General features: G+C 45.8%; 1 long non-coding RNA gene across 1 annotated transcript; it reads left to right on the top strand.

The window, feature by feature from the left end:
• Positions 1–1,606: 1,606 nt before the first annotated feature.
• LOC119152105 lies at positions 1,607–10,525 on the top strand. The gene is made up of 2 exons (XR_005105670.1): positions 1,607–6,294; positions 7,511–10,525. It is a non-coding gene; the product is annotated as an uncharacterized LOC119152105 (long non-coding RNA).
• Positions 10,526–12,366: the final 1,841 nt, after the last annotated feature.

The following is a 12,366-nucleotide window of genomic DNA, read 5'->3' on the forward strand; positions in this document are numbered from 1 at the left end:
TAAGACACAAAATACAGCTGGGAGGGAGAAAATCAGCTTAGATTAGAGCTACTGGAATAGATTTAGTGAGGATGCTTTTGTCGAGCGATGCAGATGCTGTCCGTGCTGCAGCCCCAGGTCACCCCCCCAACTCGCTCTGCCTGTGCCCCAGCCCTTTCCACCAACAGCCCCTTCTCCCCGTATTAAGCCAGCATCACACACAAAGCAGGTTTTCACTCAAACCCAGCGTGGTATGGAAAGAGGAGCAGGGAGCAACCCTGGGCTCACAAGCTCTTCCCTTGGGAGCTTCTCCCGGTGGCAGGGGGCCGTGTCCCACCGCAGGGGCAGCGGGGTGGCCGCCCTGCGGCTGCACAGCTCCCACCCGAAAGCCCGCTGCGCGTTCCCTCGGATATAGCAAAGCACACAGTGCCCTCTCCTGCCAGAAACCTCTGCTTTTGAAATACTCCGCCAGCCCTTTCACCCTTGTTTAAGCGATGATAATTACTTTATGGCTTGCTTTTATAAGATGTTGGTCACAAACTACCAGTGAGCTTGAAAAAACGGTGCGGTTTTCCTTCCCCAAGCCTGGGGGCTCAGGCTGCGCCGGCCCCCGCAGCACAAACCCAGACCCAACCGTGACATCTAGTGGGTAAGCGGCTGAATATTCCCCTTCTCCTCTGGAGAGGGAAGAATAAAAGGTCATTTTTCCCTTCCCACTCATTCCTGCCCTCTGGCAGCAACAGCCCCTCACACCTGGCAGCGCGTCCCACCGGGCAGGACGCCGAAGCCCCCAGCCCCGCAGCGCTACAGCTGGGCAGCGGCCGCTCGCAGGGACAGAACCTGGCGCTGGCGGGGAAGAGGGCGATACCGCAAGCAGCTGCAGCCCTGCGACCAGCAAAAAAAACCCCAAAATATTCCCAGCCCTTTCTGGGGTCACAGTAAGGACTCTGCAGCTCTATTTTTCAATAGAAGCTGGAAGGGGCCTCGTGATGCTATTCACCTGCAGACCTCTGTATTTATGCACAAAAACCTCAGGTTACGCAGGCAGGGCACTATACAACATTCCCAAGTCCCAAAGCTTGGAACACTCAAGTTCTTACGGCATGGAGCCATACGTGCCTCTTCCTCCTCTACTAAGGCTGTGGCAACAACTTTGTGCAACAAGCTTCATAAAAAAAGCAAAAAAAGATTATAAATTTAATTAGCTTTTAAAACCAAGTAATGAAAAGTTGCTTTTTATTATTTTGCTCCTCTTTCTCTTTGCAGAAGGATTGCTATCAAACAATACAGGACTGCTGCCAAAATTTTAAGAGCTCAGACTCCTGAAGTCGGTAAGCACCTGGACCCAGAGGCTGTCCCAGCCAAGGGTGGTCTGTCCTGGGTCTCTGCAGGTGCAGAGAGAATATTTTCTTTGTTTCCATTTATTCACCAAATTTAGCACAGCGAATAGTTCATTCAGAATTAAAAAAGACCAAATGGGATTTGGGAAAAAAAGGAAAAGAAAAAGCACAGGGAATTGATTTTATTTTTAATTCAACTGCAAGAGGAAAACAAGAGATGAGACTACGGGAGTCACCATTCTAACACGGCAGAAGGGCAGCCTGCAAAACCCCAGCAAGAACTAAACTTTCAATTTATTAATGGCAAACCAAGATAGCAATGAAGTCGATTTTAGATGCAAAACATGTTGACTACAGGTGGTTTCAACTAATACAAAAATCGGTTCATGTATTTTAATTGGGTTCTGGTTTCCAAACATAGCTCAAGACAAATCACTCTGTAAAGGGCAGTCCATGAGAACTGTTTCTTTCATTACAACACATAGGAAGTGTGGAATTTCAGTCTGAATAAATGTGTGCAAGCAAAGAACTCATAAAAATGTGTAAGTCTGACCTAGCTCCAAAGTAACTATAAAATATACCAAGTTAGCAGACACGCTGCAGGGCGAGTGTGTCACTGTTTGAAGAGAATTAAGATATTTTCCTAAAGAACATCTGAAATTATTAAACTTCAGACCCACCCACCCTGGCACCACACACAGCTCCGACTGCATCCCGCTGGAGAGGGCAGCGGCTTGCCAGCGGCGGTTCCCTGGCTCAGGCCAGGTGCTCCAGCCCAGCCGCACCACGGGCTCAGGAGCGGGGTGTCTCCGAGCGAGGGGCCAGCTCTCCTTACCTCACCCAACCTTCTGCTGCACACCTGGTCGTGCATTTTGAGAAGCACTTGGCTGCCAGGGCACGCTGCTATTTTATATATATATATATATATATATATATATATCTCTACATAAAACATACCGAAACAGTCGAGCCTGGCCTAAGGAGATGCCCCGCAAGCTGCACGCAGATCACTCTGGTTTCTCCCTTGCTGGCAACTGACCTTGTCCCTACTACCAGGTTGAAGAGGAGAAAGTGCGGACAGACCCAGCTTACAAACCCAGAGCCCCGTTCTCACCAGCCTTTGTGCAAAGGAGGCTGTGAGCTGCTACCCAGGCAGTAACCCCCGACGCGAGCATCCCTGGGGCACAGACATCCTCATCTCATCTGTCTGCAGTGCCAATGATACCCAACAAAAGGCGAAGCAAGGGTGCTCTGGTCTCCCTTCTAGAGCTCAGAGGCAACGCAGGGGAACAGGCAGCTGGCACGGGACCAGAACCGAGGGAGGCTGAATCCTACAACTTGCCTGGAGGAACTATTTTCAATCACGCTAAATTTTAACCACACATGGCAGCATCTCTGCGCTCCAGGGAGAGGGCATCGCAGAGATTCACAAACTCCATCCCAAGTCGGTCCAAAATAAGAAACAATTTTTTCAAAACATCCCAGCTCCTTGCAAGCTGGGAGTCTGGAACAGAGCTCTTCCTCTGCCTCAGGGCAACACAACACACAGCTCTTTTCATCGCTGACCTTTAAATTGTCGGGAAACCAATACAAGCAATCTTCCCTCAGAAGCCGTAGGGAAGGTGAAAGGAGAACACGGCATATGAATAAATGTAAATCCAGATGGGGGTGGGGGGGAGGAAATCAACATTATACAGTGCTGTGCCTGATCAAGGTTACAATTAGGAGAGGAAGCATGGATTCCAGCTGTCATACCCTGTTGATGTTGCTCTGATGCTTGCTGAGTTCCTAAGCCGGAGCTTGGCAGCCACCCTATGAAAGAGGTGCTCCAGGACTGTCCAAGAACCACCGGGATGTGAATTCTGAGAAATCAGTTGTCGTCAGCGCTGCTGTCAGCACACACCACAGAAAGCTGCCCGAGATGCACAAACCCCTCCGCACCCTGGGTCTGCGACCAGCAGCAGGACACCCAGCAGACAGTCTCCTGCTTGAAGAAACCATTTTCTGTGGCAGGACCTTGTGCATCGCCCCCTCACCTTCATCCCACCCTCAAAGCTGGCACCTGAGCAGCAACCTTCAGTGCAAGTTTTTGTTCACTCACCTTCCTCTGTCCGTGCTGACACTGCCAGCCCAGCGCCCGCATTAACCCCTTGTCAAGGGGCTGTCAGCTTCTGACCCAGGGAGCATTTTTCTTCATGTGGTTCCTGCTATAAAGCCCCACCACAAGCACCGACCTCCAGAAGAAAACAGAGAAGCCACATCTCTCTCAGCCCCCCCACCCCAGCACCCTTTGTTACACCATCAGCGCTGACAAGCTTCACATGCTGCTGCGGCTTCAGAGCAACCCGAGGTGAGCACGTGTGAGGGGCAGCTGGGAAGGGGCCTTGTTTCATCTGTCATCTTTTCTTTGCACATCAGCTCCAAGGTAATGTCAAGGTGAGTAATTAGCAAAATCCAGAAATGAAGAGAGCTCTCCCAGAGGAGCACGAGCTAGCACAAGCGTCCAAGCCAGCGCCCAGCAGCCCAAGGAAGGCGAAGCAGAGCAGCGCAGCATGCTACACCCTCACAGGGTTTTCCCGGTCACTTTATTGCATGGTTGACTCCACAACGGAGCGGCCCTGCAGCAAACGAGCACCAAGAGAAAGGAACCGGTCACTGTCTCGGTGCCAACACACAGCTCTGGTGTTCGAGGCATGGGACTAAGGGCTGCTTTTCCCAGGTCCCAGCCCCACGTGATGAAAACCTGCCGCCTCCAAAGGGGCTCCCACATGAGCTGCTTGAACCAGCTCCAGCAAAGCATTGGCTGGGCGGCCATGACCAGAGGTGACGTGCCTCCTAATATCCTGTATCCCGCGGACCTCCTTAATTTCACCCACATCATGTTGTTACCACACTGTAACTGCAAAGGGGACCACGAAGGTCAGGCTGCTCCTGGTCCGTCTGCCGTCAGGCAGGGACCCCTCGGCTGTCCCGCTTCTCCCTCCCGACTTGGCCAGGATGGTCCATGCCGGCTCCCTCCCAGCCTGCCGATGGGCAGCAGCGCCAGCATCGCTCCCCAGCCATCAGGTCTGTGCAACAGCAGCTGCTGGTGGGCACAGCTGTGCCTCTCTCCTTGGGGGGGGGGGGGGGGGGGGGGGGGGCAGGAAGAAAACAGATTAATCAATGAAACCAAACCCAGAAACTACAACCATCTGTCAGCTTATTAATAGAAACAGAACTCATGTAAAGCACTGGCATTAAAACTCCAGGAATATCTTTTTCTGGAGGAAACGTTTAGGTTAGCAGCAACCGCAGTATTGGGTAGGGAGAGGGGGGTATTGATAGTGGTGTTTAAATCAGTTTATTGTTTTACTTTGGCAAAATCAAATTAGGGGATTCCCCCCCCCTTCCTCCAGTACAGCGTCTCAGCCTCAGAAGGCTAAAGCCTTGTCTACTTATTTTGTATAATCCTCACCCCAGGCCTTCTTTACATCCCTAAGACACCCCACCCCCCACCCCCCCGCCCATTTCCAAGACCCTTCCCACTGGAGGGACGCAGGTGACAGTGGGCAAGTGGCTCAATAGCCTCCCTGCCCCAGCTCCTGCCCCACAGATGTGCCAGGTGGGCACACTGAAAGCCTGGGGTGGCCTTCACACAGCCCAGTAAAACACTTACAGAAATAGAGCAGCACTTAAACCAGCTCATTTTCACTTCTTGTGCCATGAGAGGGAACAGGTGGGCGTCAGGGAAAGAAAACAACTTTGCAGATTATTTTAAACCATCTCTATTAATCTTCAGACACACATTTCAACTGCATGCATAGTTTTCTCATCTTTCATTTAGCTATAATCAAGTTATTTCTGTACTGTGCTTGATTCTCTTGTGAGAACAGGCAGCTAAAATAAACACTCTGTATTTATGCACATCAGTTATATTTCAATTCCCTTTGGAAAAAAAAAATACTTGATGTGGCCTAATTTTCCTTACCCTCTGGTTTCTCGTCCTTGGAGCACGATGGCCAGAGGAGCTGGCCTCCCTCGCTTGCCCCACGGACGGTTGCTCTCTCTGCGGCAGACAGAGCGGGAGCACCAGGGATGGATGGGGCAGCACCACGAGCCATTTCACACTCGTGCCGCCTTTCTCACGCCTGCCTGGCTGGATTCGGTGCAGCCACGACCGATGTAACCCGTCTCTTTTCTGATGCCTGCACAGGGAACACGAGCAGCCCCATCCCCGCAGCCTGCCGAGCGGGCACCCTGCTCCCCCTGCGCAGCCCCAGGACCAGGCTGGTGTGCAGGATTCACCCCCCAGCCCAGGAGCGAGGCTAGGCAGGGGCGGACAGCCATCAAATAGGCCACCTACAAATATCAGACAAATTAGACCGAGGGTAAGAAAGTAGTAGTAGGTCCTGGAGGTGAGAATAAACCAGCCACAACAATAAAGGCGAGCGGGCAGCAGCCGGGCGCAGCAGCTCAAGCCCTCAGCCTGCTGTGTACAAACAGCAAGGCTGGAGCCTGAAATAAGATCCATGCTCCAGCAAAATGGATTATTTCCAAGTATTTGAAAAGCTTCTAACAGCTGTGGGTGAGGAAGAACACTCTCACAGCCTGGGACAAGGCAGAGCAGAACAGACAGAAAAACAAGGTCTCCTCTAAAACAGAAAAGGCATCGGAGCCCTCAAGAGCGCCCGGAGGGCACAGGCGGTGCTGGCTGGGCACACTCAGGCTCCCACTGCTGAACCATGTTTGAAGAAAATCCTCCTTCAAGATACTTGACAAAACTTGCCCACCCAGAGGGCTCCCAAGAAACCAACGCAGCTGTAAGTCATGTTTTGCAGGACCAGGAAAACACGGGACACATCCCAGTGGACAACAGCAACAGCTTTGCTTCCTCCAGTGACTCGCCAGCAAACCCGACCTCCCCCCAGCACCACCTGGCAAATCTGAAGATGCTGATGTCCAGACAGAAGGCCAAGTACGAATCTAAAATCGCAAGGTAAATAATTTTAAAAACTATGAGGCTTCAGGGAAGGTATCTTTTCCTGCTGTGTGCAACTACTACGGGGTCCTTCTCTGTGAGTAGGGTCTATGGATGCTGCTGCAGTCCATGCCTCCACACACCGCTGCGAACGCTGCCCAGGATCCAGCATTACAGGATTAGGTTAGCAATTATACAGTTACTCAAATTCATTGTCACGTGAGGTGCTTGAGAAACTCCAGAACATCTGTAAGATTTTTTTTTTTTTTTTTTTTTTTGCAGGGCTGCACAGAGCTCTGGAAAAACCTCAGGTCTATTGTGTGTTTTTCCCTTTTGCCTTAATCCAATACTGAGCCGTTTCTCTAGGGAAAAATATACGGGCTTCTCAGCAGCGTTAGCAGTAAGTCATTATTCTTTACAAATTGCAAGTCATGAATTTTAACAACTCTGAGGAAAGTGTTCATAAGTATTTTCCCAGTTTCTAAGATTAGAAACTGAATAGATTTAGCCACAGCTTGTTATCAAAGCAAAAAGGCAGTGACATTTTCAGGATCCACTTTCCGTATAGTACTGCTTTTCTATTGTGTAGTTAAAAGGAATTAACATTTTAAATATAGTATTGTTAATTACTTAAAGTTACAGGTATGTCATGCAAACTGACATAGAACATAAAATACCTCAATGCGCATAATTTCAGCAGATGGCAAGTGGGTAACGTTGAATTACACTTTGCCTTGAACACTGTGTAAAGAAAAAACTCCATTTAATCTTCAACTTCTTAAAGAAGTAATCATCAGTTTCTTCTTAGTAAAGCAACTATTCCTAGGTTTTTAGCTGCCTTTTTTTTTTTTTTAATCTTTGCTGTATTCTGCTTTTATTTTCTCTTGCAGTTCAAGGGAACTGCGATATACGCAGTGTTTCCTAAAATATGTTGCATTGCCATTTGCTGTTAGACTACTGTAATATTCCACTACCAAAAAAACCCCAACGCCCCAACCCCGAAACTGACTCCTTTGGCAATGCAATTATTTATATTTATTGTAAAATAGGATTACTAAAAATAGCAGCTTTTATTTTAATATGTAACACCATAAATTGGAAAAGTATTGGGGATGCCAATACTTGTGTTTATGGGAACGTATGTTAAAAAAGGCTAGCTCTAAAAATGCCTCTAGCTTTATTAAGAAAGGGGAAGGAAAAATCCTCTAATTTACCATGCCTGTCTTTCCAACAGCCTGGAGCAGCGAAACAGAGAGCTGCAGTCAGAGATTAAGGGTTTGCATTCAAAACTGGGACAGCAGCGTAAGTGGTACAGCCTTGTGGAGATGAAAATGCAAAATGCAGAGAGAGCAAAGGAAGATGCAGAGAGAAGAAATGAAATGCTCCAAAGAGAAATGGAAGAGTTTTTTGAAACCTTTGGGGAAATTAACAGATGGAAATAAACAGGAGCACGTTCAGTTTGAAATGGAGCTGAACTGTAGGAGAGAGGAAGGTCACATCCCCATTTCAGCACATACTCCCACTGCAGAGGTGAAATAAGAAACCCAGCAGCAAAACCTAGGCTATTACAAAGGGAGAAGTTGATACAAACTCCTCAGAATCCCTGAACTCCAGGAGCTATGCACCACCCTGCTCATGCCAGGGATTCTTTCTCTCACTGGAAAAAATCTTTCCGGCACTTTGCACTTCCAGCTCCAGGCCAGCCCATGCAGCGTGCTGGGGACGCACCCTGGTATTTCTCAGCCAGCCTTGAGTCTCCTACCAATGCACTACATGTCCAAGCAGCTGAGTGGTTTTAATCAAGGGATGTCACACATGCTGGAGTGTTTTACCAGCCACACCAGAGGTACTACATGGGCTTTAAGAGAGCGCTGAACTCGCACCTGCACCCCAAAGCCAGCTGCTTCGGTTAAGAGACAGAGAAACAAGATGACACACCTGCATCTCCACACAGCTCCACGCAGCACAGTGACCTGGCCCCATGGCACAGATCCAGGGCTGTTGTGCAGTCCCTGCCTGCTCACTAAAGGGATACTCATTCATGGAGGAGGTCTCTTACAAAGCCATTTACTCCTCCAGATCACGACTAGCCTCCCTACAGGACTCCCATAAGAACACATTATGCTTAAGACTATCACCAGTAGGCTCCCTCCCTCACATCTCTTTGGAGCTACCTCTCTCTACGCGAGAAATGCATTCACTCTTTTGATACTATTTTGATTAATGAAACATATGCAGTTCAGCATCAAGAAAATAACCACTGTTCTTTTAACCCAGTGCAGAGGAACTTTAACAGGAACACTGGCATCTGTATACTTAAACCTGTAAAGAATTTAAAATTGTATGAGAAAACCATGTGGCTCATTATTTGCTCTTCAGCAAGCTTAAAAGCAAGAGTGAGTTACCAAATAGATGGTCAGTGTCTCGCTAGAACAGCTCATGGTGTGTAAGCAGAAACCACACAGATGGTTTTCTTCTCCCCCAGAGAAGAGCAAGCAGCTGGTTTTAAGATGAAACATGCATCAATCAGAACCCCAGTCTTATCCCAGAGGGCTCATGGAGTGAAGCAGCCCTGCCCTATTCCATGCCCAGGGCAATGCTACAAGCCCTTTACGTGTAAGTGCACACTGGCCAACCACTGCATGCACTGCCTGGTCTCCAGCAGCGACCACTGAGCCGCACCTTGCTGCTCTGCTGCCCTACCTTCGCACCAGGTAATCGTGAACCCAGCAGTTTTTAAATTTGAATTCCATGCGCTTACATTCTTGTTTCTTTTCTCCACTTTTTTTTTTCTTGTTTACCTTCTCAGACCTCATTACTATGAGAAAAACAACTTCTCAAAAAATTTGGGTCTCATTTAACCAGTTCCATCCCTCCTTACCTTTCTAGAACTGTCCTGCCAACTTCAAGAATTTGCAGGAAATATAAAGGAAAGGTATGACGCAAGGCAAGGAATATACCTGGGTAATGCTTTGTAAAGCACTTCCCTGCGTGCATGTCATCATCCTGCTTCTTTGTGTTGCCGTTGTTGTCCTTGTTATCTATTAAATGAACTGGATCTTCCTCTGTAGCTGAAGCAGCAATCTCAAAAACATCCTATCACCAAATCCAGGGGAGCTTTGGGATCTACCGGGCATCCCTGCTTCATCCAGATACTCTGCTGCAATGCTCTGTAGAGAAGAAATAAAACTTCCAAGTTCTCCAGGCAAGAAATGACAAAGCTGCTGTGAAAACTATTTCAGACTCTCATAATGTGAAGCTTTTACAACACCAAAGTCTGGCTGAGAGCCCTAGCCCCGTACCTAGAAAGGCAGGTATGTTAACCCTCCCTTTAATACTGGAAAACCTTCATTAAAAGCAGTTAGATCAAAGTAGCTGTGAAGTTTTACTTCACCATCCCTGGAGTTAGAGCAGACAGCTTGGCAAAGTGCCTGGAAACCTCATCACTGTCTCTGCAAGAATACTTCCCTCTTCCTCAAAGTACGTACAATGGAACTATTTTTTAAAATTAGCTACACCTCTGTTTTGCTCAGTGGGAACAAAAACAACACATATTGTTTGGGCACGAGGTGAAGAGAAAATTCCTCCCAAGTCCTTTTATGTATGTACATATATACACACACATGTATATAGCCAGTAGCTTACGCGAAAGTTGCAAAGAAGTCTGACAATCTGATTACGATACTGCTTAAGCACACGGATGGGAATACAGATCCGTCAGTATTACCAGGCGAGCTTCCGCAATTTAAAAAGAACGCATTTCAAAATACGCTTGGCAGTAAAACCAAGTGTTGTTGATGTGTCCAACTGTTGCAGCTGATCAGGAGAAAGCAGCTCCAACCAGTCTCAAAGCTGTTCTTCATTCATTTTTCATACCAATACTTACTTTTTGGTTAACTGGAGGCTAAAGTGGTAACTGAAACTTTATGTTTGACGATAACTAAGAGCGTACATCATTTTGGTTACAGAAAACTTCAACACAGGAAGAACCAAGCAGAAGAAAACATTGGTACAGTAAATAAGACAGACTGCTCAAATCTTTTAAGTATACATATTTATTTGTAATTTTACAGTGGCTTTAGTACTGTATTACGATAATGTTTTTGGAGGGAAAAAAACCCAAAAAGCTTCAGAACGAGGCTTTAACTAGAAATTCAGAACTTGTTATTGACAGTTTTCCTTATGAAATTCTAGCTTCCTTAAAGAAAATCAATCAAAAAAACCCCAAGGAAGCATGACTGCTGTCCATTAAAAAAAAAAAACCACAAACAACCACACCCAAAAAACTTTCTAGTCATCCTGAAAACAAAGTCCAGCATCAGACAAAATAGCCACTGCATTGAAAGGAACATGTTCCTATTGCACAAGCATCGAGAATGAGATATGACATTCAAAGCCTAATTTCATAGGCAGAAGAGGCCACATGTATCTATATAATTAGACTTCAAAGCACACCTTTCTTCTGAAATTATATTCCATACTATAACTAATATTAAGGCCATAAAATCAGAACACTGTAACAAGTGATAGGGCTTGATGCTACTTTTTGTGACATTTGGAGAGAAGGTGGGAAGAGGGCCAAAACAAGACATACAAAGCACTCTGTCGGGAGTTAGAACTTGAAGGCATTTCAAAAGAAATTCTCAAACTGATTTGTGGAGGGTTTTTATTCTGAGTCATTAGATGAAACAGGATTTCATAACAAATCACTCGAGGAACCTATTATACTCCCTTAATAGCATGTCTTCTGGAATACACTATAGAATATATTCTCTGGAATTAACATCTGAATTTGTACGAAAACAATTATTATTTCTATTTGCTACTCCCTCTTTAAAATAGATGAAAATTTGTATAATCTTTATAAATTGTCTTAATGATCAGGTAAGGCTTCACTGTACTGAGTTAACTGCACACAGGTATCTGATTTGCTCTTAATTACATATCTTGGTTACACTGAACTGCTAAAACCACCTGGGGACCCCAACATGTCATATAACTTAAAGAAAGGGATAGTTATGTATTGCTGTCTTTTCTAATTGTGTTCATTTCATTAGTGTATAAACACCTGAATGCAATAGCTCCAAAGATCCAGTGACTACCATGGAAGTTTAAACATTTTACTTTAGGAAAATCTGGGAATCTGATGAAGCTGAAAATGCACATTAGTCATTTTATAAAGTTTGGCTTGCCACCATTTAAGAAAATATTGGTATCAAAAACAGACAAATACACTGCTAACCATCCGTTACATTTTCTTTTAAAAAATTAGCACCAATTTAAGAGTCTGAATTCATAGAAAAGCTAGTGACACACTTGGTTGTTCAAAAAAGTTTTTCCCCCTTAGAAGACAACACAGTAGCATATGCTCACGGGTATTAAATTAGCTGTTATCAGTAAGAAAAATGACTACTGTTTCAGTAGTTAATGAACACAAAATGTTGTTCTTACCTGATTACTTTCTCCTCTGCTTTTGTTATCCTAAGAAACTATGGAGTGCTGAACTACAGACCCAGCTGGGAAACAAATACACACGTACTTACTTAAGTACACCCTAGAAAGTACCAGGGTCTCAGACTAGTATTTCAGAACAGGGACAGTGTCTTCCTGTGGTATTCATAGAGCATCTACTGCAGCAGAGTCCCCATAAGCAGATGTTATGGCCTTACCACAGCATGTACAACTACCTTATGATGCATAGCCAAAGTTAATAAAAAGGGTTTTGTTTAAGAAAAATAATCCTAGCGCTTATAGCCAGCTGACCTTGCTTTAGGAACAATGTTGTATCTTTATGTAATAGATGGCTAGGCAGTCACATTGCTATTCATGTCACCCTACAGGCATTTGAGTACAAGATGTTTCCCAAATGATCTCTTACTATGTGTTAAATTTCAGCCCATAAAAAATTTTCTCATTTCAAATCTCTCAAAACAGGTTTATATTTAAAGGAACACGCTGAGCAAATCTGTCAGAAGAGCAAAGATTGCAACCAAAATTTAAACACATTAAACATTTTTTCATGTTATTCCTTTTTACACCATATACTGGTTGTATTTAGAAAAATCCTAAAGTGCTTCAAACCCAGCAATT

This window comes from Falco rusticolus, chromosome 8, assembly GCF_015220075.1.
Source record: "Falco rusticolus isolate bFalRus1 chromosome 8, bFalRus1.pri, whole genome shotgun sequence".
NCBI classification, from domain to species: domain Eukaryota; kingdom Metazoa; phylum Chordata; class Aves; order Falconiformes; family Falconidae; genus Falco; species Falco rusticolus.